The 22,500-nt window shown below is 60.8% G+C and overlaps 2 non-coding genes across 2 annotated transcripts; both read right to left on the bottom strand.

Moving 5' to 3' along the window:
* Positions 1-2,949: 2,949 nt before the first annotated feature.
* LOC131871761 (5S ribosomal RNA) lies at positions 2,950-3,068 on the bottom strand. The gene has a single exon (XR_009369967.1). It is a non-coding gene; the product is annotated as a 5S ribosomal RNA (ribosomal RNA).
* Positions 3,069-10,885: 7,817 nt separating this feature from the next.
* Positions 10,886-11,004, bottom strand: LOC131871757 (5S ribosomal RNA). Its single transcript, XR_009369963.1, has one exon. It is a non-coding gene; the product is annotated as a 5S ribosomal RNA (ribosomal RNA).
* Positions 11,005-22,500: the final 11,496 nt, after the last annotated feature.

Raw genomic sequence — 22,500 nt, 5'->3', positions numbered from 1 at the left:
TTTGCCCCGGCTGCGCTCCGAAGCGGGGTTATTGGAGCGCCGCCTCTTTTTTTGTCGGAGCGTTTGGTGGGGTTTCTCGCATTGGCTCTTCCGAGGCCCGGTTGCCACCCTGGCGCGCACGAAGTCGGAAGTAGGGTTAATTGCCCGGGTGCGCACCTTTGCCAGGGTGGGCACCTTACCTGGGCTGCGCACCAGGGCGGGCTCAAGATGGCACGCGCGTTCCGTTTTTTTCACTATCTTTCAAAACGGAAATTTTAAAATCTCCTTTTTTTTTTGCCTTTTCTGGAAATTAGTGAAGGCAGCGCATCAAAGGTGCGCACCTCGCTGCCCACCTTGGTGTGCTCTGAGGTGCGCACCCGGGAGCGCTACGAAGTGTGCTCCAAGGTGCGGCGTGCACGTTGTCGGAGCCCGGTTTGCCCCGGGTGCGCACCTCGCCTGCACCTTGGCCGGGGTGGGCACCTTGGCTGGGTTTGCCCAGGGTGCGCTCCGAAGCGGGGTTACTGGAGCGCCCCCTCTTTTTTTGTCAGAGCGTTTGGTGGGGTTTCTCGCATTGGCTCTTCCCAGGCCCGGTTGTTGGGTGCGCTCCCACCCTGGCGCGCGCGAAGTTGGAAGTTGGGTTAATTGCCCGGGCGCGCACCTTCGCCAGGGTGGGCACCTTGGTGCGCACACCTTGGCTGGGCTGCGCACCAGGGCGGGCTCAAGATGGCACCAGCATTCCCTTTTTCTCACTATCTTTCAAAACGGAAATTTTAAAATCTCGTTTTTTTTTTGCCTTTTATGGAAATTAGTGAAGGCATCGCATCAAAGGTGCGCACCTCGCTGCCCACCTTGGTGTGCTCCGAGGTGCCCACCACGGTGCGCAACGCCGGTGCGAACCCGGGAGCGCCCCGATGTGTGCTCCAAGGTGCGGCGTGCACGAAGTCGGACCCCGGTTTGCCCCGGGTGCGCACCTCGCGTGCACCTTGGTGCGCACACCTTGGCTGGGTTGCGCGGCCTGGTGGGCACCATGGTGCGCACCAAGGAGCGCTCCGAAGTGTGCTCCAAGGTGCGGCGTGCACGAAGTCGGAGCCCGGTTTGCCCCGGGTACGCACCTCGCGTGCACCTTCGCCGGGGTGGGCACCTCGGCTGGGTTGCGCGCCCTGGTGCGCACCAAGGAGCGCTCCGAAGTGTGCTCCAAGGTGCGGCGTGCACGAAGTCGGAGCCCGGTTTGCCCCGGGTGCGCACCTCGCGTGCACCTTCGGCGGGGTTGCGCGCCCTGGTGGGCACCATGGTGCGCACCAAGGAGCGCTCCGAAGTGTGCTCCAAGGTGCGGCGTGCACGAAGTCGGAGCCCGGTTTGCCCCGGGTGCGCACCTCGCGTGCACCTTCGGCGGGGTTGCGCGCCCTGGTGGGCACCATGGTGCGCACCAAGGAGCGCTCCGAAGTGTGCTCCAAGGTGCGGCGTGCACGAAGTCGGAGCCCGGTTTGCCCCGGGTGCGCACCTCGCGTGCACCTTCGCCGCGGTGGGCACCATGGCGTGCACGAAGTCGGAGCCCGGTTTGCCCCGGGTGCGCACCTCGCGTGCACCTTCGCCGGGGTGGGCACCTCGGCTGGGTTGCGCGCCCTGGTGCGCACCAAGGAGCGCTCCGAAGTGTGCTCCAAGGTGCGGCGTGCACGAAGTCGGAGCCCGGTTTGCCCCGGGTGCGCACCTCGCGTGCACCTTCGCCAGGGTGGGCACCTCGGTGCGCACACCTTCTCAATGTTTTCTTGCCTTTTCTGGAAATTGGTGAAGGCAGCGCATCAAAGGTGCGCACCTCGGTGTGCTCCGAGGTGCGAACCCGAGAGCGCTCCGAGGTGCCCACGAAGTCGAAAGTCGGGTTAATTGCATTGTTTTCCCCGGGTGCGCTCCGAGGTGCGCAACATCGGCGCGCACCAAGGAGGGCTCCGAAGTGTGCTCCAAGGTGCGCACGATGGCGTGCACCTCTGGTGCGCACGATTCGGAGCTCGGTTTGACCGGGGTGCGCACACCTTGGCTGGGTTGCGCACCTTTTGTGCGCTCCAAGGTGCGCACGAAGTCGGAGCTCGGTTTGCCCCGGGTGCGCACCTTCGCCAGGGTGCGCACCTTGATGCGCACGCCTTGGCTGGGCTGCGCACCTTGGTGGGCGCCATGGTGCGCACCTTTCGTGCGCTCCAAGGTGCGCACGAAGTCGGAGCTCGGTTTGCCCCGGGTGCGCACCTTGGTGGGCGCCATGGTGCACTCCGAGGTGCCCAAGATTGGTGCGCACCAAGGAGCGCTCCGAAGTGCGCTCCAAGGTGCGCGCGAAGTCGAAAGTTGGGTTAATTGTCCGGTTTGCCTCGGGTGCGCACCTTGCGTGCACCTTCGCCAGGGTGGGCGCCTTGGTGCGCACACCTTGGCTGGGCTGCGCACACCTTGGCACCCGCGTTTCCTTCATTTTAAATTTTTTTTTTTTACAATCTCTCAAGTGGGAAATTCTATAATCTCAACTTTTTTTGCCTTTTCAGGAAACTTTTGAATGGAGCGCATCATTGGTGCGCTCCGAAGTGTGCTCCAAAGCTCTCTCCAGCTGCGTGCACCTGCCCCGGCCGCGCACCCGGCCCCGCCCAGCTTCGCTCACCTGTCCCGGGCGTCTGGTGCGGAACCTTAGAGTAAGAAACATCACCGTGCACCTTGGCCAACGTGCGCGACTCGACCGAGCGCGCACTGGCCGAGGTGCACACCGATTTCACCTGGGTGCGCGCGCAGCACCTCGGGCGCACCGGGGTGCGCGCACAACGCCCGGGTTGCACCGTGGCCTGTGTGCTCGGGGCGCCTCGGGTGCGCGCTCGGTGTCGCCCCCGCGCGCGCGGTAGTGCGGGCAGCGCACCCCGGCCCGGCCCGGCCCCGACGAGAACGCAAACGGGCAAAAGGTTTATTCAAATAGCATTGCGATGCCCGGCGAAAAACTAAAAAAGGGTGCAACACCGGGACTTCCCGGGAGGTCACCCATCCCAGTACTACTCCGGCCCAAGCGCGCTTAACTGCGGAGTTCTGATGGGATCCGGTGCACTAACGCTGGTATGATCGCACCCGTTATGAGCTTGTCGCAGTGTGTACTTAGCAAACCGCGACCCACGTGCGAATCCACCCCGGCCACCCACCCCCGTCGAGGTGCACACCCTCCCTCGCGAAGTGCGCCCCGTTCGCCAAGTGTGAGCCCTGCCCGGGTGCGCGCACCTTGCTAGGGCGTCGGGTGTGCACCCGGCCCGGCCTACGTGCGTGCACCTGTAGGGGGCGTCGTGTGCGTGCAGTGTCCCGTCTGCAACGCGGTGCCCACACACCACCTCGGGCGCAACGACCTGCGCTCACATGTGGGCCGAGTGCACCTTGGTGCATGTTCGGGGCGCCTCGGGTGCACGCTCGATCTTGCCCCGGTGCACCAAGGCGCTCGGTTTGCCCCGGGTGCGCACTTGGTGCAAGGTGGGCACCCAAAATAGGGATCAAGCACCAAAACACAAGTTTCGGGATGCAAAATGGGACCCAAGGACCACAAATGCGTTCCAAGACCCATGATGGGTCCACGAGAACAAAAATGTGTTCCGAGACTTAATAAACAAATATTGGGTTTTAGGAGAAGAAACATGCTCTGATGCCCAAAACGAGAATCGACCCCGAAAAGGCCACAGGCCAAAAGTGGGATGCGAGACAAAAAAAAATGGGACCCGAGGACCAAAATTGGGTTCCCAGGTCGAAGACAGGGCAACCGGACAAGAAACGACCTCTAAGGCTCGAAATGAGTCCCGACGACTAAAACTTGACAAGAAGCACCCATCAGGCACCCAACTCGACACCCATGGGATGCCGACCCACCCGGGCTTCCACCTAGCACACCTTGGCACCCACCCACCCTCGCACCCAACCTCGCACCCAACTTAGCACCTTTGAACCCACATTGGCACTCACCCTGACCCTGGCACCTTGGAACCCACATTGGCACTCACCTTGACCCTGGCACCCACCTTTGCACTCACCTTGGGACCCACCCTGGCTCCCACCTCGGCACCCACCCAGACACCCACCTTGGTTCCTTGGCACCCACCTTGGATCCTTGGCACCCACCCCGACACCCACCTTGGCACGCAACTTGGCTACTTGCCACCCACCTTGGCTCCTTGACGCCCACCCCGACAACCACCCCGTGACCTACCCTGGCTAGGGTTGGTGCACACCCACCCTGGTGCCCACCTTGGCACCCACCCTATGACCCACCTTGGCACGCACCTTAGTACCCACCCCGTTACCCACCCTAGGACCCACCCCGTGACCCACCTTGGCCAGGGTGGGTGCCTTGGTGCGCACAACTTGCCTGGGCTGCACACCAGGGCGGGCTCAAGATGGCACCCGCGTTCCGTTTTTTTCACTATCTTTCAAAACGGAAATTTTAAAATCTCATTTTTTTCTTTTTTTTGCCTTTTCTGGAAATTAGTGAAGGCAGCGCATCAAAGGTGCGCAATGCTGGTGCGAACCCGGGAGCGCTCCGATGTGTGCTCCAAGGTGCGGCGTGCACGAAGTCCGAGCCCGGTTTGCCCCGGGTGCGCACCTCGCGTGCACCTTCGCCGGGGTGAGCACCTTGGCTGGGTTGCGCGCCCTGGTGCGTACCAAGGAGCGCTCTGAAGTGTGCTCCAAGGTGCGGCGTGCACGAAGTCGGAGCCCGGTTTGCCCCGGGTGTGCACCTCGGGTGCGCACCTCGCGTGCACCTTCGCTGCGGTGGGCACCTTGGCTGGGTTGCGCGCCTTGGTGGGCACCATGCAGTGCACGAAGTCGGAGCCCGGTTTGCCCCGGGCGCGCACCTCCGCCAGGGTGGGCACCTTGGTGCGCACAACTTGCCTGGGCTGCGCATCAGGAAGGGCTCAAGATGGCACCCGCGTTCCGTTTTTTTCACTATCTTTCAGAACGGAAATTTTAAAATATCGTTTTTTTTTGCCTTTTCTGGAAATTAGTGAAGGCAGCGCATCAAAGGTGCGCAACGCTGGTGCGAACCTGGGAGCGCTCCGATGTGTGCTCCAAGGTGCGGCGTGCACGAAGTCGGAGCCCGGTTTGCCTCGGGTGCGCCCTGGTGGGCACCATGGTGCGCACCAAGGAGCGCTCCGAAGTGTGCTCCAAGGTGCGGCCTGCACGAAGTCGGAGCCCGGTTTGCCCCGGGTGTGCACCTCGGGTGGGCACCTTGGTGCGCATGCCTTGCCTGGGCTGCGCACCAGGGCGGGCTCAAGATGGCACCCGCGTTCCTTTTTTTTCACTATCTTTCAAAACGGAAATTTTAAAATCTCATTTTTTTTTGCCTTTTTCTGGAAATTAGTGAAGGCAGCGCATCAAAGGTGCGCACCTCGCTGCCCACCACGGTGCGCAACGCCGGTGGGCACCCGGGAGTGCTTCGAAGTGTGCTCCAAGGTGCTGCGTGCACGTTGTCGGAGCCCGGTTTGCCCCGGGTGCGCACCTCGCGTGCACCTTCGTCGGGGTGGGCACCTTGGCTTGGTTTGCCCCGGCTGCGCTCCGAAGCGGGGTTATTGGAGCGCCGCCTCTTTTTTTGTCGGAGCGTTTGGTGGGGTTTCTCGCATTGGCTCTTCCGAGGCCCGGTTGCCACCCTGGCGCGCACGAAGTCGGAAGTAGGGTTAATTGCCCGGGTGCGCACCTTTGCCAGGGTGGCACCTTACCTGGGCTGCGCACCAGGGCGGGCTCAAGATGGCACGCGCGTTCCGTTTTTTTCACTATCTTTCAAAACGGAAATTTTAAAATCTCCTTTTTTTTTTGCCTTTTCTGGAAATTAGTGAAGGCAGCGCATCAAAGGTGCGCACCTCGCTGCCCACCTTGGTGTGCTCTGAGGTGCGCACCCGGGAGCGCTACGAAGTGTGCTCCAAGGTGCGGCGTGCACGTTGTCGGAGCCCGGTTTGCCCCGGGTGCGCACCTCGCCTGCACCTTGGCCGGGGTGGGCACCTTGGCTGGGTTTGCCCAGGGTGCGCTCCGAAGCGGGGTTACTGGAGCGCCCCCTCTTTTTTTGTCAGAGAGTTTGGTGGGGTTTCTCGCATTGGCTCTTCCCAGGCCCGGTTGTTGGGTGCGCTCCCACCCTGGCGCGCGCGAAGTTGGAAGTTGGGTTAATTGCCCGGGCGCGCACCTTCGCCAGGGTGGGCACCTTGGTGCGCAAACCTTGGCTGGGCTGCGCACCAGGGCGGGCTCAAGATGGCACCAGCATTCCCTTTTTCTCACTATCTTTCAAAACGGAAATTTTAAAATCTCGTTTTTTTTTTGCCTTTTATGGAAATTAGTGAAGGCATCGCATCAAAGGTGCGCACCTCGCTGCCCACCTTGGTGTGCTCCGAGGTGCCCACCACGGTGCGCAACGCCGGTGCGAACCCGGGAGCGCCCCGATGTGTGCTCCAAGGTGCGGCGTGCACGAAGTCGGACCCCGGTTTGCCCCGGGTGCGCACCTCGCGTGCACCTTGGTGCGCACACCTTGGCTGGGTTGCGCGGCCTGGTGGGCACCATGGTGCGCACCAAGGAGCGCTCCGAAGTGTGCTCCAAGGTGCGGCGTGCACGAAGTCGGAGCCCGGTTTGCCCCGGGTGCGCACCTTCGCCGCGGTGGGCACCATGGCGTGCACGAAGTCGGAGCCCGGTTTGCCCCGGGTGCGCACCTCGCGTGCACCTTCGCCGGGGTGGGCACCTCGGCTGGGTTGCGCGCCCTGGTGCGCACCAAGGAGCGCTCTGAAGTGTGCTCCAAGGTGCGGCGTGCACGAAGTCGGAGCCCGGTTTGCCCCGGGTGTGCACCTCGGGTGCGCACCTCGCGTGCACCTTCGCTGCGGTGGGCACCTTGGCTGGGTTGCGCGCCTTGGTGGGCACCATGCAGTGCACGAAGTCGGAGCCCGGATTGCCCCGGGCGCGCACCTCCGCCAGGGTGGGCACCTTGGTGCGCACAACTTGCCTGGGCTGCGCACCAGGAAGGGCTCAAGATGGCACCCGCGTTCCGTTTTTTTCACTATCTTTCAGAACGGAAATTTTAAAATCTCGTTTTTTTTTGCCTTTTCTTGAAATTAGTGAAGGCAGCGCATCAAAGGTGCGCAACGCTGGTGCGAACCTGGGAGCGCTCCGATGTGTGCTCCAAGGTGCGGCGTGCACGAAGTCGGACCCCGGTTTGCCCCGGGTGCGCACCTCGCGTGCACCTTGGTGCGCACACCTTGGCTGGGTTGCGCGCCCTGGTGGGCACCATGGTGCGCACCAAGGAGCGCTCCGAAGTGTGCTCCAAGGTGCGGCGTGCACGAAGTCGGAGCCCGGTTTGCCCCGGGTGCGCACCTCGCGTGCACCTTCGCCGCGGTGGGCACCATGGCGTGCACGAAGTCGGAGCCCGGTTTGCCCCGGGTGCGCACCTCGCGTGCACCTTCGCCGGGGTGGGCACCTTGGTGTGCAGACCTTGGCTGGGTTGCGCGCCCTGGTGGGCACCATGGTGCGCACCAAGGAGCGCTCCGAAGTGTGCTCCAAGGTGCGGCCTGCACGAAGTCGGAGCCCGGTTTGCCCCGGGTGTGCACCTCGGGTGGGCACCTTGGTGCGCATGCCTTGCCTGGGCTGCGCACCAGGGCGGGCTCAAGATGGCACCCGCGTTCCTTTTTTTTCACTATCTTTCAAAACGGAAATTTTAAAATCTCATTTTTTTTTGCCTTTTTCTGGAAATTAGTGAAGGCAGCGCATCAAAGGTGCGCACCTCGCTGCCCACCACGGTGCGCAACGCCGGTGGGCACCCGGGAGTGCTTCGAAGTGTGCTCCAAGGTGCTGCGTGCACGTTGTCGGAGCCCGGTTTGCCCCGGGTGCGCACCTCGCGTGCACCTTCGTCGGGGTGGGCACCTTGGCTGGGTTTGCCCCGGCTGCGCTCCGAAGCGGGGTTATTGGAGCGCCGCCTCTTTTTTTGTCGGAGCGTTTGGTGGGGTTTCTCGCATTGGCTCTTCCGAGGCCCGGTTGCCACCCTGGCGCGCACGAAGTCGGAAGTAGGGTTAATTGCCCGGGTGCGCACCTTTGCCAGGGTGGGCACCTTACCTGGGCTGCGCACCAGGGCGGGCTCAAGATGGCACGCGCGTTCCGTTTTTTTCACTATCTTTCAAAACGGAAATTTTAAAATCTCCTTTTTTTTTTGCCTTTTCTGGAAATTAGTGAAGGCAGCGCATCAAAGGTGCGCACCTCGCTGCCCACCTTGGTGTGCTCTGAGGTGCGCACCCGGGAGCGCTACGAAGTGTGCTCCAAGGTGCGGCGTGCACGTTGTCGGAGCCCGGTTTGCCCCGGGTGCGCACCTCGCCTGCACCTTGGCCGGGGTGGGCACCTTGGCTGGGTTTGCCCAGGGTGCGCTCCGAAGCGGGGTTACTGGAGCGCCCCCTCTTTTTTTGTCAGAGCGTTTGGTGGGGTTTCTCGCATTGGCTCTTCCCAGGCCCGGTTGTTGGGTGCGCTCCCACCCTGGCGCGCGCGAAGTTGGAAGTTGGATTAATTGCCCGGGCGCGCACCTTCGCCAGGGTGGGCACCTTGGTGCGCACACCTTGGCTGGGCTGCGCACCAGGGCGGGCTCAAGATGGCACCAGCATTCCCTTTTTCTCACTATCTTTCAAAACGGAAATTTTAAAATCTCGTTTTTTTTTTGCCTTTTATGGAAATTAGTGAAGGCATCGCATCAAAGGTGCGCACCTCGCTGCCCACCTTGGTGTGCTCCGAGGTGCCCACCACGGTGCGCAACGCCGGTGCGAACCCGGGAGCGCCCCGATGTGTGCTCCAAGGTGCGGCGTGCACGAAGTCGGACCCCGGTTTGCCCCGGGTGCGCACCTCGCGTGCACCTTGGTGCGCACACCTTGGCTGGGTTGCGCGGCCTGGTGGGCACCATGGTGCGCACCAAGGAGCGCTCCGAAGTGTGCTCCAAGGTGCGGCGTGCACGAAGTCGGAGCCCGGTTTGCCCCGGGTACGCACCTCGCGTGCACCTTCGCCGGGGTGGGCACCTCGGCTGGGTTGCGCGCCCTGGTGCGCACCAAGGAGCGCTCCGAAGTGTGCTCCAAGGTGCGGCGTGCACGAAGTCGGAGCCCGGTTTGCCCCGGGTGCGCACCTTCGCCGCGGTGCGCACCATGGCGTGCACGAAGTCGGAGCCCGGTTTGCCCCGGGTGCGCACCTCGCGTGCACCTTCGGCGGGGTTGCGCGCCCTGGTGGGCACCATGGTGCGCACCAAGGAGCGCTCCGAAGTGTGCTCCAAGGTGCGGCGTGCACGAAGTCGGAGCCCGGTTTGCCCCGGGTGCGCACCTCGCGTGCACCTTCGGCGGGGTTGCGCGCCCTGGTGGGCACCATGGTGCGCACCAAGGAGCGCTCCGAAGTGTGCTCCAAGGTGCGGCGTGCACGAAGTCGGAGCCCGGTTTGCCCCGGGTGCGCACCTCGCGTGCACCTTCGCCGCGGTGGGCACCATGGCGTGCACGAAGTCGGAGCCCGGTTTGCCCCGGGTGCGCACCTCGCGTGCACCTTCGCCGGGGTGGGCACCTCGGCTGGGTTGCGCGCCCTGGTGCGCACCAAGGAGCGCTCCGAAGTGTGCTCCAAGGTGCGGCGTGCACGAAGTCGGAGCCCGGTTTGCCCCGGGTGCGCACCTCGCGTGCACCTTCGCCAGGGTGGGCACCTCGGTGCGCACACCTTCTCAATGTTTTCTTGCCTTTTCTGGAAATTGGTGAAGGCAGCGCATCAAAGGTGCGCACCTCGGTGTGCTCCGAGGTGCGAACCCGAGAGCGCTCCGAGGTGCCCACGAAGTCGAAAGTCGGGTTAATTGCATTGTTTTCCCCGGGTGCGCTCCGAGGTGCGCAACATCGGCGCGCACCAAGGAGGGCTCCGAAGTGTGCTCCAAGGTGCGCACGATGGCGTGCACCTCTGGTGCGCACGATTCGGAGCTCGGTTTGACCGGGGTGCGCACACCTTGGCTGGGTTGCGCACCTTTTGTGCGCTCCAAGGTGCGCACGAAGTCGGAGCTCGGTTTGCCCCGGGTGCGCACCTTCGCCAGGGTGCGCACCTTGATGCGCACGCCTTGGCTGGGCTGCGCACCTTGGTGGGCGCCATGGTGCGCACCTTTCGTGCGCTCCAAGGTGCGCACGAAGTCGGAGCTCGGTTTGCCCCGGGTGCGCACCTTGGTGGGCGCCATGGTGCACTCCGAGGTGCCCAAGATTGGTGCGCACCAAGGAGCGCTCCGAAGTGCGCTCCAAGGTGCGCGCGAAGTCGAAAGTTGGGTTAATTGTCCGGTTTGCCTCGGGTGCGCACCTTGCGTGCACCTTCGCCAGGGTGGGCGCCTTGGTGCGCACACCTTGGCTGGGCTGCGCACACCTTGGCACCCGCGTTTCCTTCATTTTAAATTTTTTTTTTTTACAATCTCTCAAGTGGGAAATTCTATAATCTCAACTTTTTTTGCCTTTTCAGGAAACTTTTGAATGGAGCGCATCATTGGTGCGCTCCGAAGTGTGCTCCAAAGCTCTCTCCAGCTGCGTGCACCTGCCCCGGCCGCGCACCCGGCCCCGCCCAGCTTCGCTCACCTGTCCCGGGCGTCTGGTGCGGAACCTTAGAGTAAGAAACATCACCGTGCACCTTGGCCAACGTGCGCGACTCGACCGAGCGCGCACTGGCCGAGGTGCACACCGATTTCACCTGGGTGCGCGCGCAGCACCTCGGGCGCACCGGGGTGCGCGCACAACGCCCGGGTTGCACCGTGGCCTGTGTGCTCGGGGTGCCTCGGGTGCGCGCTCGGTGTCGCCCCCGCGCGCGCGGTAGTGCGGGCAGCGCACCCCGGCCCGACCCGGCCCCGACGAGAACGCAAACGGGCAAAAGGTTTATTCAAATAGCATTGCGACGCCCGGCGAAAAACTAAAAAAGGGTGCAACACCGGGACTTCCCGGGAGGTCACCCATCCCAGTACTACTCCGGCCCAAGCGCGCTTAACTGCGGAGTTCTGATGGGATCCGGTGCACTAACGCTGGTATGATCGCACCCGTTATGAGCTTGTCGCAGTGTGTACTTAGCAAACCGCGACCCACGTGCGAATCCACCCCGGCCACCCACCCCCGTCGAGGTGCACACCCTCCCTCGCGAAGTGCGCCCCGTTCGCCAAGTGTGAGCCCTGCCCGGGTGCGCGCACCTTGCTAGGGCGTCGGGTGTGCACCCGGCCCGGCCTACGTGCGTGCACCTGGAGGGGGCGTCGTGTGCGTGCAGTGTCCCGTCTGCAACGCGGTGCCCACACACCACCTCGGGCGCAACGACCTGCGCTCACATGTGGGCCGAGTGCACCTTGGTGCATGTTCGGGGCGCCTCGGGTGCACGCTCGATCTTGCCCCGGTGCACCAAGGCGCTCGGTTTGCCCCGGGTGCGCACTTGGTGCAAGGTGGGCACCCAAAATAGGGATCAAGCACCAAAACACAAGTTTCGGGATGCAAAATGGGACCCAAGGACCACAAATGCGTTCCAAGACCCATGATGGGTCCACGAGAACAAAAATGTGTTCCGAGACTTAATAAACAAATATTGGGTTTTAGGAGAAGAAACATGCTCTGATGCCCAAAACGAGAATCGACCCCGAAAAGGCCACAGGCCAAAAGTGGGATGCGAGACAAAAAAAAATGGGACCCGAGGACCAAAATTGGGTTCCCAGGTCGAAGACAGGGCAACCGGACAAGAAACGACCTCTAAGGCTCGAAATGAGTCCCGACGACTAAAACTTGACAAGAAGCACCCATCAGGCACCCAACTCGACACCCATGGGATGCCGACCCACCCGGGCTTCCACCTAGCACACCTTGGCACCCACCCACCCTCGCACCCAACCTCGCACCCAACTTAGCACCTTTGAACCCACATTGGCACTCACCCTGACCCTGGCACCTTGGAACCCACATTGGCACTCACCTTGACCCTGGCACCCACCTTTGCACTCACCTTGGGACCCACCCTGGCTCCCACCTCGGCACCCACCCAGACACCCACCTTGGTTCCTTGGCACCCACCTTGGATCCTTGGCACCCACCCCGACACCCACCTTGGCACGCAACTTGGCTACTTGCCACCCACCTTGGCTCCTTGACGCCCACCCCGACAACCACCCCGTGACCTACCCTGGCTAGGGTTGGTGCACACCCACCCTGGTGCCCACCTTGGCACCCACCCTATGACCCACCTTGGCACGCACCTTAGTACCCACCCCGTTACCCACCCTAGGACCCACCCCGTGACCCACCTTGGCCAGGGTGGGTGCACCCACCCTGGTGCCCACCTTGGCACCCACCCATCCTAGCACCCAGCCTGTGACCGGGCTTGGAACCCAACCTTGCACCCGCACCCGTCTTGGCCAGTGTGGGTGCGCACCCATCCTGGCACCCACGTTGTGACACACCCTTTAACCCACGCACCCTAGCACCCACGTTGGCACCCACCTTGGAACCCAACCTAGCAACTTGGCACCCACCCCGTGACCCACCTTGGCATCCACCATAGCAGTCGCCGACTTGGCACCCACCTCGGCACCCACCTTGACACTTGTGGACCCACCTTGCCACTCACCCTAGCATCGACCCATCCTAGCACCCACCCTGGCACCTTTGCACCCTAGCACTCACCCATCCTAGCACCTAACCTGTGACCCACCTTGACACTCACCCTCGCACCCACCTTGGAACCCAACCTAGCACCCACCCACCCTGACACCAACCCTAGCACCTACCCACCCTTGCACCCACCCTGTGACCCATCTTGGCACCCACCCATCCTACCACTCAACCTATCACCCACCTTCTCACCCACCTTGGCATCCACCTTAGCACCCACCCACACTGGCACCTTGGCACCCACCTCGGGCAAGGTGGGTGCACACCCACCCTGGCACCCAATTTAGAACCCACCGAGCATGTTACCCACCTTGGCACCCACATTGCAGCCCACCCTAGTACCCACCCTATGACCCACATTGGCATCCACACCCTAGCACCCAGGCACCTCGACACCCGCCTTGACACCCACCCTAGCACTGAACCTGTGACCCACCTTGGAACTCACCCTAGAACCCACCCACCCTGTGAACCACCTTGGCATCCACCTTAGCACCCACCCACCTTGGCACCCACTCTAGCACTCACCCATCCTAACACCCAACTTGTTACCCACCTTGGCACCCGCCCTCGCGTCCACCTTGAAACCCACCCTAGCACCCACCCACGCAGGAGCCCACCTTGGCACCCAACCTAACACCCACGCATCCTGGCACCCAACTTGTGACCCACCTTGGAACCCACCCTAGTACCCACCTTTGAACCCACTATATCACCAACCCACCTTGGCACCCACCCTATGACCCTCTTTGGAATCCACCCTAGCACGCACCCACCCTGGCACCCACCATGGAGCGCACCCTAGCACCCACCCACCTCGGCACGCACCTCAACACCCACCTTGGTGTGCGCACTGCGCCAACCTCTCAAAGACCCTATGTGGTGCGCTCCAAAGTGTACACCTTTGGTGCGCTCCAAGGTGCGCACCTTTGGTGCACACCGAGGTGCACACCAAAGTGTGCACCGAGGTGAGCACCAAAGTGCACTCCAGGGTGCACACCAAGGCGTGCACCTTTGGTGCGGTCAATGCAAACGAATTCGGAAGTTGGGGTCGATGTCCTAATCGCTGCTGCAGACTACACGTATGAGAATCGGACAAATAGCTTTATATAGGGGAGGTGTTGCGTTTGATGGGTCGACTCCCCTGGTTGTGTGCACTGCACCAACTTCAAAGACCCTGTCTTGTTTAAGAAGTCAAAAGTTGGGGTGGATGTCCTAATCATTGCTGCAGTCTACGCATGTATGAGAATCAGACAAATAGCTTATATAGGGGAGGTGTTGCATTCGGTGGGTTGACTCCCCTGGTTGTGCGCACTGCGCCAACCTCAAAGACCCCGCATAGCAGAAGAAGTCGGAAGTCGGATTTTGGTGAGCACCAAGGCGTGCACCTTTGGTGCGGTCAACGCAGACGAATTCAGAAGTTGGGGTGGATGTCCTAATCGTTGTTGCAGGCTACACATGTATGAGAATCAGACAAATAGCTTATATAGGGGAGGTGTTGGGTTTGATGGGTCAACTCCCTTGGTTGTGCGCATTACGCCAACCTCAAAGACCTTGTTTTCGTTAAGAAGTCAAAAGTTGGGGTCAATGTCCTAATGGCTCCTGCAGGCTACACATGTATGAGAATCGGACAAATAGCTTATATAGGGGAGGTGTTGGGTTTGATGGGTCGACTCCCCTGGTTGTGCGCATTACGTCAACCTCAAAGACCTTGTTTTCGTTAAGAAGTCAAAAGTTGGGGTCGATGTCCTAATTGCTCCTGTAGACTACACATGTATGAGAATCAGACAAATAGCTTATATAGGGGAGGTGTTGGGTTTGATGGGTTGACTCCCCTAGTTGTTCGCATTACACCAACCTCAAAGACCTTGTTTTCGTTTAGAAGCCGAAAGTTGGGGTCGATGTCCTAATTGCTCCTGCAGGCTACGCATGTATGAGAATCAGACAAATAGCTTATATAGGGGAGGTGTTGGGTTTGATGGGTCGACTCCCCTGGTTGTGCGCATTGCGCCAACCTCAAAGACCCTGCATTGCGGATGAAGTCGAAAGTCAGAGTTTGGTGTGCTACAAGGTGTGGTCGAAGGTGCTCACCTAGGTGTGCACCTTTGGAGCACAGGAAAAGTGCCCTCCAAAAGTGCGCACCTTTGGAGTGCACAAAAGTGCCCTCCAAAAGTGCGCACCTTTGGAGCGCAGAAAAGTGCCCTCCAAAAAGTGCCCTCCAAAAGTGCGCACCTTTGGAGCGCAGAAAAGTGCCCTCCAAAAAGTGCCCTCCAAAAGTGCGCACCTTTGGAGCGCAGAAAAGTGCCCTCCAAAAAGTGCCCTCCAAAAGTGCGCACCTTTGGAGCGCAGAAAAGTGCCCTCCAAAAAGTGCCCTCCAAAAGTGCGCACCTTTGGAGCGCAGAAAAGTGCCCTCCAAAAAGTGCCCTCCAAAAGTGCGCACCTTTGGAGCGCAGAAAAGTGCCCTCCAAAAAGTGCCCTCCAAAAGTGCGCACCTTTGGAGCGCAGAAAAGTGCCCTCCAAAAAGTGCCCTCCAAAAGTGCGCACCTTTGGAGCGCAGAAAAGTGCCCTCCAAAAAGTGCCCTCCAAAAGTGCGCACCTTTGGAGCGCAGAAAAGTGCCCTCCAAAAAGTGCCCTCCAAAAGTGCGCACCTTTGGAGCGCAGAAAAGTGCCCTCCAAAAGTGCGCACTTTTGGTGCGCACCAAGGCGCTGGTTCGGTCGTTGCAGGCGAGTTCGGAAGTTGGGGTCGATGTCCTGAGCGGAGGTGCAAACTACACAGGTGTCGGAATCGGACAAATAGCTTATATAGGGGAGGTGTATGCTTCGATGGGTCGACTCCCCAGGTTGAGCGCACCGCGCCAACCTCAAAGACCCTACGGTATGGATGAAGTCGGAAGTTGGGTCCGATGACCGATTCGATTAGTAGGTATGCTCATGAGGTCGGAATTTGGGTCCGATGACCTGCCATGTGCAGGAAGGCGAATGTTGACACTGTGCGTTGCAAGGTGCACACCAAGGCGCTGGTGCGGTCTTTTTAGTCGAGTTCGGAAGTTGGGGTCGATGTCCTGATCGGAGGTGCAAGCTACACAGGTGTGGGAATCGGACAAATAGCTTATATAGGGGAGGTGTATGCTTCGTTGGGTCGACTCCCCGGGTTGAGCGCACCGCGCCAACCTCAAAGACCCTACGGTATGGATGAAGTCGGAAGTTGGGTCCGATGACCGATTCGATATGTAGGCATACTCGCGAGGTCGGAATTTGGGTCCGATGACCTGCCACGTGCAGGAAGGCGAATGTTGGCACTGTGCGTTGCAAGGTGCGCACCAAGGCGCTGGTTCGGTCGTTGGAGGCGAGTTCGGAAGTTGGGGTCGATGTCTTGATCGGAGGTGCAAACTACACAGGTGTGGGAATCGGACAAATAGCTTATATAGGGGAGGTGTATGCTTCGTTGGGTCGACTCCCCGGGTTGAGCGCACCGCGCCAACCTCAAAGACCCTACGGTATGGATGAAGTCGGAAGTTGGGTCCGATGACCGATTCGATATGTAGGCATACTCGCGAGGTCGGAATTTGGGTCCGATGACCTGCCATGTGCAGGAAGGCGAATGTTGGGACTGTGCGTCGCAAGGTGCGCACCAAGGCGCTGGTGCCGTCGTTGCAGTCGAGTTCGGAAGTTGGGGTCGATGTCCTGGTCAGAGGTGCAAACTACACAGGTGTGGGAATCGGACAAATAGCTTATATAGGGGAGGTGTATGCTTCGATGGGTCGACTCCCTGGGTTGAGCGCACCGCGCCAACCTCAAAGACCCTACAGTATGGATGAAGTCGGAAGTTGGGTCCGATGACCGATTCGATACGTAGGCATATTGGCGAGGTCTGAATTTGTGTCCGATGACCTGCCATGCGCAGGAAGGCGGAATTTGGGTCCGATGACCGAGTTGATGGCGTGCCATGCGCAGAAAGGCGGAATTTGGGTCCGATGACCGAGTTGATGTTGATGGCCCGCCATGCACAGGAAGGCGGAATTTGGGTCCGATGACCGATTTGAAGGCGTGCCATACGCAAAAAGGCGGAGTTTGGGTCCGATGACCGAGTTGATATTGATGGCCCGCCATGCGCAGGAAGGCGGAATTTGGGTCCGATGACCTGACATACGCATGGAGTCCGACTCGGGGGCCGATGTTCGATTCGATGACTTGCATTGTGGGTAAAGTCGGAAGTTGTGGTCTTTGACCCGATTCGATGACCAGACTTCGGCTGCTTGAGAATCGGACAAATAACTTATATAGGGGAGGTAGTGTTCTCGAGCATCCTCCCCCCGTGCCCGTTTATGTCGATTGATGCTGGTGCTCGACTGGTTGGAGCGCTCGGATGCAAAAATCTTGCACCAGGATTTATCGATTGTGATGGACACGGCAAGTCTCCTGATTGCTATGCAGGAGCTCATCGTGAATCTCTATGCGGCCTTGGTATGGACTCGACCTGCGGAATGGTTCGGCAATGGTAGTCGCTCCAACACGTCCTTGCAATGGCCACAGAGGTGATTCGACTAGAGCTCCAGTCTAGCTTTTGGGTTGCTTGGCGGACTGGTATAGCCGCGATCGAGTTCCGGCCATGAACGTTTTAGATAGCTCTTGGGCTTTCTGGGACGGAAGTCGGAAGTTTGGGCTGTTGTCCGATTTGATGACCATTCTTCGGATGTGTGAGAATCGGACAAATAACTTATATAGGGGACTGTGTTGTCTCACGCAGCCCCCTCCGTGCCCCTCTATCTCGACCGATGTTGGTGCTTGAAAGGGTTGGGATCGCTCGGATTTATAAACGTGCACCACCATTTGTCGAGTGTGAGGGACGCGGCAGGTCTCCTAAATGCTATGCGGGCGCTCTCTGAGAATCTCTATCCGGCCTCGACACAGACTAGTCTTGCTGAATGGTTTGGCACTGGTAGTCGATCCAACACGTCGTTGTTGTGGCCGCCTAGGCGATTCGATTCGAGCCCCCGTCTAGCTTTTGGGTTGCTTGGCGGATTTTGCCCTATCCGCAAGTGAGCTCGGTCCCTAAACGTTCGAGAAACCCGATTGCTATGCGCCGACTCTCTTTCTTGCGAGCCTCCATCTAGCTTTTGGGTCTCTACGGAACGGAAGTCGGAATCTGGGACCGTTGTTTGATTCGACGAGGCAGACTACGGTTGTGCGAGAATCGGACAAATAACTTATATAGGGGAGGTGTTGACTGGAGCATTCTCCCCCGTGCCCCTCTAACTCGACCAATGCTGGCGCTCGAACGGTGGTAGCGCTCGGATTTTCATTGAGCGCCAGCATTGGTCGATTTAGAGGGGCATGCGAGATTCCCGAATGCTATGCGAGGGCTCTAACGGAAATGTCTATTGGTTTCGGTATGGATGCAATTGCGAGTGGTTCGGCAAAGGTAGTCGTTCCGATGCGTCCATGTCGTGGCCAAATCGATAATTCGATTTGAGCCCTCGTATAGCATTTGGGTCTCTCGATGTGATTCCGCATTCCAGTCCCTTTGGGCACTGCTTGAGCCGCATCCCAGGGGGTTCCCTTCCCAATAATCTGCCTCGCAACCCGATTGCTATGCGGTGAGGCTCCTCGGCCGCCTCGGAACTATCTGTGTATCAGACGCATCGCGGGATAAGGGGTTGGCAACGGTAGTCGCCCCAAGCGCGTCCGATGCTTGGACCATTCCGAGGCGGCCCTGAAGCCTCTTCCGTCTAGCCGTTGGGTCCTTCTCGCCGCATCCCTCGCCTCGCACCCCGATTGCTATGCGGTGAGGCTCCTCGGCCGCCTCGGAACTATCTGTGTATCGGACGCGTCGCGGGATAAGGGGTTGTCACTGGTAGTCGCCCCAAGCGCGTCCGATGCTTGGACCATTCCGAGGCGGCCCTGAAGCCTCTTCCGTCTAGCCGTTGGGTCCTTCTCGCCGCATCCCTCGCCTCGCACCCCGATTGCTATGCGGTGAGGCTCCTCGGCCGCCTCGGAACTATCTGTGTATCGGACGCGTCGCGGGATAAGGGGTTGTCATTGGTAGTCGCCCCAAGCGCGTCCGATGCTTGGACCATTCCGAGGCGGCCCTGAAGCCTCTTCCGTCTAGCCGTTGGGTCCTTCTCGCCGCATCCCTCGCCTCGCACCCCGATTGCTATGCGGTGAGGCTCCTCGGCCGCCTCGGAACTATCTGTGTATCGGACGCGTCGCGGGATAAGGGGTTGTCACTGGTAGTCGCCCCAAGCGCGTCCGATGCTTGGACCATTCCGAGGCGGCCCTGAAGCCTCTTCCGTCTAGCCGTTGGGTCCTTCTCGCCGCATCCCTCGCCTCGCACCCCGATTGCTATGCGGTGAGGCTCCTCGGCCGCCTCGGAACTATCTGTGTATCGGACGCGTCGCGGGATAAGGGGTTGTCACTGGTAGTCGCCCCAAGCGCGTTCGATGCTTGGACCATTCCGAGGCGGCCCTGAAGCCTCTTCCGTCTAGCCGTTGGGTCCTTCTCGCCGCATCCCTCGCCTCGCACCCCGATTGCTATGCGGTGAGGCTCCTCGGCCGCCTTGGAACTATCTGTGTATCGGACGCGTCGCGGGATAAGGGGTTGTCACTGGTAGTCGCCCCAAGCGCGTCCGATGCTTGGACCATTCCGAGGCGGACCCGAAGCCTCTTCCGTCTAGCCGTTGGGTCCTTCTCGCCGCATCCTTCGCCTCGCACCCCGATTGCTATGCGGTGAGGCTCCTCGGCCGCCTCGGAACTATCTGTGTATCGGACGCGTCGCGGGATAAGGGGTTGTCACTGGTAGTCGCCCCAAGCGCGTCCGATGCTTGGACCATTCCGAGGCGGACCCGAAGCCTCTTCCGTCTAGCCGTTGGGTCCTTCTCGCCGCATCCCTCGCCTCGCACCCCGATTGCTATGCGGTGAGGCTCCTCGGCCGCCTTGGAACTATCTGTGTATCGGACGCGTCGCGGGATAAGGGGTTGTCACTGGTAGTCGCCCCAAGCGCGTCCGATGCTTGGACCATTCCGAGGCGGACCCGAAGCCTCTTCCGTCTAGCCGTTGGGTCCTTCTCGCCGCATCCCTCGCCTCGCACCCCGATTGCTATGCGGTGAGGCTCCTCGGCCGCCTTGGAACTATCTGTGTATCGGACGCGTCGCGGGATAAGGGGTTGTCACTGGTAGTCGCCCCAAGCGCGTCCGATGCTTGGACCATTCCGAGGCGGACCCGAAGCCTCTTCCGTCTAGCCGTTGGGTCCTTCTCGCCGCATCCCTCGCCTCGCACCCCGATTGCTATGCGGTGAGGCTCCTCGGCCGCCTTGGAACTATCTGTGTATCGGACGCGTCGCGGGATAAGGGGTTGTCACTGGTAGTCGCCCCAAGCGCGTCCGATGCTTGGACCATTCCGAGGCGGCCCCGAAGCCTCTTCCGTCTAGCCGTTGGGTCCTTCTCGCCGCATCCCTCGCCTCGCACCCCGATTGCTATGCGGTGAGGCTCCTCGGCCGCCTTGGAACTATCTGTGTATCGGACGCGTCGCGGGATAAGGGGTTGTCACTGGTAGTCGCCCCAAGCGCGTCCGATGCTTGGACCATTCCGAGGCGGCCCCGAAGCCTCTTCCGTGTAGCCGTTGGGTCCTTCTCGCCGCATCCCTCGCCTCGCACCCCGATTGCTATGCGGTGAGGCTCCTCGGCCGCCTTGGAACTATCTGTGTATCGGACGCGTCGCGGGATAAGGGGTTGTCACTGGTAGTCGCCCCAAGCGCGTCCGATGCTTGGACCATTCCGAGGCGGACCTGAAGCCTCTTCCCTCTAGCCGTTGGGGCTTTCTCGCCGCATCCCTCGCCTCGCACCCTGATTGCTATGCTGTGAGGCTCCTCGGCCGCCTTGGAACTATCTGTGTATCGGACGCATCGCGGGATAAGGGGTTGGCAGTGGTAGTCGCCCCAAGCGCATCCGATGCTTGGACCATTCCGAGGCGGCCCTGCAGCCTCTTCCGTCTAGCCGTTGGGGCCATCTCGCCGCATCCCCCACCTCGCACCACGATTGCTATGCGGTGAGGCTCCTTGGCCGCCTCGGAACTATCTGTGTATCGGACGCATCGCGGGATAAGGGGTTGTCACTGGTAGTCGCCCCAAGCGCGTCCGATGCTTGGACTATTCCGAGGCGGCCCTGCAGCCTCTTCCGTCTAGCCGTTGGGGCCATCTCGCTGCATCCCCCACCTCCTCGGCCGCCTCGGAACTATCTGTGTATCGGACGCATCGCGGGATAAGGGGTTGGCAGTGGTAGTCGCCCCAAGCGCGTCCGATGCTTGGACTATTCCGAGGCAGCCCTGCAGCCTCTTCCGTCTAGCCTTTGGGGCCATCTCGCCGCATCCCTCGCCTCGCACCCCGATTGCTATGCGGTGAGGCTCCTCGGCCGCCTGGGAACTATCTTCGTATCGGACGCATCGCGGGATAAGGGGTTGTCACTGGTAGTCGCCCCAAGCGCGTCCGATGCTTGGACTATTCCGAGGCGGCCCTGTGGCCTCTTCCGTCTAGCCGTTGGGGCCATCTCGCCGCATCCCCCACCTCGCACCCCGATTGCTATGCGGTGAGGCTCTTCGGCCGCCTTGGAACTATCTTCGTATCGGACGCATCGCGGGATAAGGGGTTGTCACTGGTAGTGGCCCCAAGCGCGTCCGATGCTTGGACTATTCCGAGGCGGCCCTGCAGCCTCTTCCGTCTAGCCGTTGGGGCCATCTCGCCGCATCCCCCACCTCGCACCCCGATTGCTATGCGGTGAGGCTCCTCGGCCGCCTTGGAACTATCTTCGTATCGGACGCATCGCGGGATAAGGGGTTGTCACTGGTAGTCGCCCCAAGCGCGTCCGATGCTTGGACTATTCCGACGCGGCCCTGTGGCCTCTTCCGTCTAGCCGTTGGGGCCATCTCGCCGCATCCCCCACCTCGCACCCCGATTGCTATGCGGTGAGGCTCCTCGGCCGCCTTGGAACCATCTTCGTATCGGACGCATCGCGGGATAGGGGGCTGTCACTGGTAGTCGCCCCAAGCGTGTCCGATGCTTGGACCATTCCTAGGCGGCCCTGAAGCCTCTTCCGTCTAGCCGTTGGGGCCTTCCCGCCCCATCCCTCGCCTCGCACCCCCGATTGCTATGCGGTGAGGCTCCTCGGCCGCCTTGGAACCATCTGTGTATCGGACGCATCGCGGGATAAGGGGTTGGCACTGGCAGTCGCCCCAAGCGCGTCCGATGCTTGGACCATTCCGAGGTGGCCCTGAAGCCTCTTCCGTCTAGCCGTTGGGGCCTTCCCGCCCCATCCCTCGCCTCGCACCCCGATTGATATGCGGTGAGGCTCCTCGGCCGCCTTGGAACTATCTGTGTATCGGACGCATCGCGGGATAAGGGGTTGGCACTGGTAGTCGTCCCAATCGCATCCGATGCTTGGACCATTCCGAGGCGGCCCTGCAGCCTCTTCCGTTTAGCCGTCGGGGCCTTCCCGCCGCATCCCTCGCCTCGCATCCCGATTCCTATGCGGTGAGTCTTCTCGGCCGCCGCGGAACTATACCTGTTATTGCTACTGCATCCTTCGGCTGGTAACCTCCTCTGCCGCCTTGGAACGTTCTCTTTGTCGGACGCGTCGCGGGATAAGGGGTTGGCACTGGTAGTCGCCCCAAGCGCGCCCGATGCATAGACCGCTCCGAGTCGACCTTGCTTTCAGCCTCTCACATGCATAGACCTCTCTGAGTCGACCCTGCAGCCTCTCACGTTTAGCCTTTGGAATCTCGCCTCACAACATGATTGCTATCCTTGATGCATCCCTTGCCTCGAGCCCTGATTGCTTTCTTGGCTGCATCCCTCCTCTCCTCACAGCCCGGTTGTCATCACTGCTTCATCCGTCGCTTCATGCA

Source organism: Cryptomeria japonica, unplaced genomic scaffold (genome assembly GCF_030272615.1).
Source record: "Cryptomeria japonica unplaced genomic scaffold, Sugi_1.0 HiC_scaffold_453, whole genome shotgun sequence".
NCBI lineage: Eukaryota > Viridiplantae > Streptophyta > Pinopsida > Cupressales > Cupressaceae > Cryptomeria > Cryptomeria japonica.
The sequence above is the reverse complement of the archived record's forward strand: the minus strand, read 5'-3'. Positions and strand labels throughout refer to the sequence as shown.